Source organism: Eurosta solidaginis, chromosome 1 (assembly GCF_040869045.1).
Source record: "Eurosta solidaginis isolate ZX-2024a chromosome 1, ASM4086904v1, whole genome shotgun sequence".
Classification (NCBI taxonomy): domain Eukaryota; kingdom Metazoa; phylum Arthropoda; class Insecta; order Diptera; family Tephritidae; genus Eurosta; species Eurosta solidaginis.
Genome location: NC_090319.1, coordinates 205,185,871 through 205,192,599, shown reverse-complemented (window position 1 = coordinate 205,192,599; position 6,729 = coordinate 205,185,871).

Below are 6,729 nucleotides of genomic sequence, written 5' to 3'. Positions count from 1 at the left end.
TTTCAAACACGGTTGTCACACCATGTTTTCATTTGGGACCAAAATTTATCGAAAAAAGTACCAGACCTCAAAAAAAGGCCAAATTTTATTTCTATTTTATTGGTATACAAACAATATACATACATATAACTGGTTTTCTAAGTCTGCAAGTAGACAAAGAATCTATGCAATGCTCTATGCTGCCATAAACGAAGGACTCTAGCCATTGTAATTGTTATGGCATGCTCAACTCGGTGGTTGTCCATCGAAGTAGCCGTAAAAAGAGTGGCTAGAGTTGAAAACCCACTTTGGTATTGCTGCTGTTGCGGATTCGTGTCATAAAGCAAAGCTATTGTAAAATGTTTTCACGGACGATAATTTGGCTTATTTACGTTTCCTAAGCCCCATATTAAAAGAGGGCCAAACCGTGAATAAGCTCTTTGAGAGCAAATCGGCAGATCCCCTCAAGTATCTGCTTTAATCCCACTGTTCACTTGTAACTTTTCACTGAGACACTTTTGATCTGGTGTCTTCTCCTTTAATGCCGTTATTGGTTCCTATGCCCAATTTTCATTACTCCTTTGCGGACTTTTTAAAAACCAAAGTTAATGATACACATTCGCAAAAAATTATACGAGAAAACTGCCGTAGTTTCATTATAAAATTAATAGAGCAACTACGGCAACATCTGCCTAGTTATATAGAAACTTTAAAAGATATAAATTTTTTCCCCATTGAAAAGGCACTGAGTGGTGTCAAACCACTTATTTTCGATAGCTTCACATAAGAAAAATATAGATATTTAAATGATGAAATAAATAACATTGAAATGCAGTGGAAAAAATGCATTACATGAATGGGACAACTTAGGTTGGGCAGAGGTTCGCGAGTATAAAAACGAGTATTTTTTGGTTTTGCCACTCAGTAATACAGAAGTGGAGCGGATTTTCATTATTATTATTATTTATTTATTATTACGGCGTTTTAAGCCTAAAACTTAGATTATTACAAATTATAAGTACATTTTAATAATAATAGGATTTCTAGCGTTTGGGGTGTCGAAATGCATGAGATTCCGCTCAGCACGGGAACTGGTGGTCCCAACGGGCGAGTTTTGGAGTCATCTCATTGGGAGGTTGGAAGGACGTGTTCTCAATCCTGCCCTACTCCAAACCGTATGATTACACAGTTTTGATTCCGGTCAACCCAAAAGCTAGCAGCTCAGCAGAATGAGCCACTCTTATCGGACGGTTGGAAAGGACGTGTTTCCACTCCTCCCTGTACCAGCTTTTGTGTAAACATAATTAATTATAATATATCATTGTTGTAGGAATATACGTGATTTACATGAACACTCCAACTGTTTGTCTGGGACGATATTTTCAGGAATTCTTTCCCAATTTGATTGCGAGCGATATATGTATTTGACCTGATGCATAAGGTTCCTCTGTATCTATTTGGATTGCCATGTACGCTCAAGGATCAGTAACATGAAATACAGATACAAAATATTTTATCTTATTGGAAGGGTTTTGCAATATTCTAATAAACTTTTTTTGAAGGTGTTTAAGTTTTCACAATTTTTAACATGATTAGGTAGTTCATTAACACATTTCAGGCCTTTGTAAAATATATTTTGCTTGTCCATTTCAGTTTTGAGAAGAGGTAATCTAAAATTATTATTTTCCCTGATTATGTAAGAATGGGTTTCATTCACATAAACAAGTTTTTCACTTAGGTAGGCTGGTAATTTACCATGCTTGATATAAAATACAAATTTCATACTATGGTAAAATATCAATTGTTTCACACTCAACCAGATTAGTGCATCAAGCATACTCTTTATGGAAGTGTCGTACCTCACTTTCAATATAAATCTAATAGCTTTGTTTTGCATAATTTGCAACCTGTCTACTTGTGTTTCATTGGCAATAAAGAATATTGTAAGGCAATATAAAAAGTGCGGTTCTATGATGTATCTATATACTTTCAACTTATATTTCTTACTAATAAGTTTACACGATCTCTTCCAAAATCCAATTTTTTTGCCCATTTTGGCAACAATATAATCAATATGATCCGTAAACCTCAGTTTATTGACAATCAGGATCCCTAAGTACTTAAATATTTTGACATCCTCAATGCTCGTATTCATTATTTTTAGATCTAAATTAATTGATTCTTTATTGGTCGTCCTAGATAAAACCATGAACTTAGTTTTGTTAACGTTAAGCTTGAGTTTATTAATGCAATGAGTCCAAATCTTCTTCGATTTTGCTCCTTGCTATTGAAATGTCCGTTTCATTTACTTCATCTGCAAACAACCTAATTTTACTATATTTCAGGGCTGTTGATATATCGTTTATGTAAATGTTGAACTGGATTGGTGCTAATACCGCTCTTGTGGTAAACTTATGTCCACTTGTGCCTCGCGCACAATATATAAATATAATATATAGCACCACGAATAATGTTAAAACGAAGCAGTGTAACAGGTTACATTCAAAAATGTTACATTCAATTTTATATGTAAGGTACCGACTAAGGAAAGAAAATAAGTGCTGCCATGATTTTATTATAACAAACGATCTCATTGAACTAATGAATAAATCAAATATTTACTTCAATTCATCAGATGATGATATCGAAATATTTTAAGACTTTATGTATATTTTTATCGCACACATACTACCTTTTATATGTTTATCCTGTTGCAAGCAGTGAAATAGTTGTAGCAGTAGTAGAGGAGTGGTCGAATTATTGACTTTACAAAATTTTTATAAAACACAGATTTCATCTGCAAATTATATTTGGACCAAAAATTAATTTAAATGTTTTACTTGATATATAAAATGTTTAAAATGCTAAGATTTTTATGAAAAAATTATAAATGCTTTAAAATTTGCCTTAAATTTTTAGCTTTAAAATTTGTATATAGCTTTTAATACCTTTCATGAAAACGAAATGGTATATTAATTTCGTCACGAAACCCAAAATTGTAAGCCCTTAAAGGAAAATAGATAGACCCGCCATTAAGTATACCGAAATAATAAGGATGAAGGGCTGAGTTGATTTAGCCATGTCCGTTTGTCCGTCTGTCCTCAATTTTTGAGATATCTTGATAAAATTTGGTGAGCGTGTGGGTACTTGGGTGGGTGTACTTGGGTGTCCGATTAGACATTTGTCGGAACCGACAGGAGCGGACCACTATAGCATATATCCTCCATACAACCGATTTTTCAGAAAAAGAGGATTTTTATCATATCTTACTCAATTTAACAGATTTAAGCTTCAAACTTCACCATATAATTTCGTATATTGCACATATTGTTGCCTGAAAAAATTGATGAGATCGGTCGTATATATAGTATATATCCCCCACAACCGATTGTTCAGATAAGAAACTTTTCGTAATTACTGCCTTATTTTAAGAGCTAGAGGCTTCAAATTTCAACGAATGCTTACGTATATAGCATATATCGTTGTTTGAAAAAATCATAAAGATCGGTGGTATATATACTATATATATGGTGGTATATATAGTATATATATATATTTTCGCAATTTTATCCCCATTTTAACAGCTAGAAAATTCAAATTTCACCAAATGCTTACGTATTGTTGTCTGAAAAAATCATAGAGATCGGTGGTATATATTATCTACTTCATATAAATTGTCATTTTTGCCCCTTTTTTACGGCTAGAGGCTTCAAAATTCATCAAATTTCATCAAATAGTTACGTTTACGTTATATATTTTTGAAATACGTGATTTGTAGTCATAATTTTTACATGCAGACCACAAACAACGTGAAGCTTTGCATCCTCACACAAAGTACCTACCTATTTTTTATTTTTTATTTATCTTAAAAATCGTTCAGATAAGTTCAAATTTCACCAAATGCTTACGTGTATAGCATATATTGTTTTCTGAAAAAATCATAGAGACCGGTGGTATATATAGTATATATCTCATACAACCGATTGTTCAGATAAGAAACTTTGGGCAATTTCTGCCCCATTTTAACAGCTACAAGCTTCAAATTTCTCCAAATGCTTACGTATATAGCATATATTTTTGTCTGAAAAAAATTATAGAGATCGGTGGTATATATTATATACTTCATATAAACTGTCCTTTTTGCCCCTTTTTACAGTTAGAAGCTTCACAATTCATCAAGTTTCATCAAATAGTTACGTTTACGTCATATATTTTTGAAATACGTGATTCGTAGTCATAGTTTTTACATGCAGACCACAAAAAACGTGAAGGTTTGCATCCTCACACAAAGTACCTACCTGTTTTTATACCTTTCATGAAAATGAAATGGTATATTAATTTCGTCACGAAACCCAAAATTTAAGTCGTTAAAGGAAAATAGATAGACCCACCATTAAGTATACCGAAATAATCAGAATGAAGAGCTGAGTTGTTTTAGCCATGTCTGTCTGTCTGTTTGTATGCAAACTAGTCGCTCAATTTTTGAGATATCTTGATAAAATTTGGTGAGCGAGTGTATTTAGGTGGTGTCCAATTAGACATTTGTCGGAACCGCCCGGATCGGACCACTATAGCATATATCCTCCATACAACCGATTTTTCAGAAAAAGAGGATTTTTGTCATATCTTACTCAATTTAACAGATTGAAGCTTCAAGCTTCACCATATAATTTCGTATATTGCACACATTGTTGCCTGAAAAAATTGATGAGATCGGTTGTATATATAGTATATATCCCCCACAGCCGATTGTTCAGATAAGAAACTTTTCGTAATTACTGCCCTGTTTTAAGAGCTAGAGGCTTCAAATTTCAATGAATGCTTACGTATGTAGCATATATTGTTGTCTGAAAAAATCATAAAGATCGGTGGTATATATAGTATATATATATAGTTTATATAGATATTTTCGCAATTTTATCCCCATTTTAACAGCTATAAGCTTCAAATTTCACCGATTGCTTAGGTATATAGTATATATTGTTGTGTCAAAATATCATAGAGATCGGTGATAGTATATATATATAATATATATATATTTTTTTTTGCGATTTCGGCCCCATTTTAATAGCTAGAAGCTTCAAATTTCACCAAATGCTTACGTGTATAGCATATATTGATGTCTGAAAAAATCATTGAGATCGCTGTTATACATAGTATATATCTCATACAACCGATTGTTCAGATAAGAAACTTTGCGCAATTTCTGCCCCGTTTTAAAAGCTAGAAGCTTCAACTTTCACCAAATGCTTACGTATATAGCATATATTGTTGTCTGAAAAAATCATAGAGATCGGTGGTATATATTATATACTTCATATAAACGGTCATTTTTGCCCCTTTTTTACGGTTAGAAGATACAAAATTCATCAAATTTCATTAAATAGTTATATATATAGTTATTTTTGAAATACGTGATCGTAGTCATAGTTTTTACATGCAGACCACAAAAAACGTGAAGGTTTGCATCCTCACACATAGTACCTACTTATTTTTTATTTTATATTTATCTTAAAAATCGTTTTGATATGTTCAAATTTCACCAAATGCTTACGTGTATAGCACATATTGTTGTCTGAAAAAATCATAGAGACCGGTGGTATATATAGTATATATCTCATACAACCGATTGTTCAGATAAGAAACTTTGCGCAATTTCTGTCCCGTTTTAGAAGCTAGAAGCTTCAACTTTCACCAAATGCTTATGTACGTATATAGCATATATTGTTGTCTGAAAAAATCATAGAGATCGGTGGTATATATATTATATACCCCATATAAACTGTAATTTTTGCCCCTTTTTACGGCTAGAAGCTTCAAAATTCATCAAGTTTCATCAAATAGTTACGTTTACGTCATATACTGTTGAAATACGTGATTCGTAGTCATAGTTTTTACACGCAGACCACAAAAAACCTGAAACTTTGCATCCTCACACAAGGTACCTACCTGTTTTTTTATTTTATATTTATCTTAAAAATCGTTTAGGTATGTAGATCTGTTCACTATATATTTCTTATCTTATACATTCGATTATTCGGAGATTACGAATGGGATAAGATTATTGTTCAGCCCCATTCATGAAAGGTATGGAGTCTTCGGCACAGCCGAAGACAGTCCCGTTCTTACTTGTTTTTTTGTCCATTTAGCTTCTTCTTTTTTAGTACCCACATATAGCTTATGGCATACGTTGGATCCGTCGCCATTACAAGAAATCTTGTAAACCGCATCAGATTGATATTACCATTAAAAACACGCTACCAACGTAATTCATATCAGCCAAAAGCATCTTGCACACAATCAACAACAACACAGAGAACCAAAAATTGCCAACAAAGATTTCGGGCGCAGTGAACATATACATGGATAACAATAAATCTTTTGAACATTTTTATTACCATCAAACACCAACTTCTGCTACCCAAACTGAAAAACCCTATCAAAAAGCAGGACCTATTATATAAAATAACTCCGTCCTCTTGGCAAATACTAGAAACTTTCTAGGACCCATACCACTTGCTGCTTCCTGATCTGACAGCTGTATCACTCCATTAGTGAACCTATACATGGAGAACAATAAAGCTTTTGAAGATCCTTATCACCATCAAACACCAACTTCTGCGACAAAAAGGTAGTCAGATTAGGTTGAATTTACCGGACCATGAGGAGCTCACATAGACTGAATTAGTGCGTAGTGTTACCAGAAGTTTATTTAACGTCCAAACTGAAAAACCCTATCAAAAACCAGGA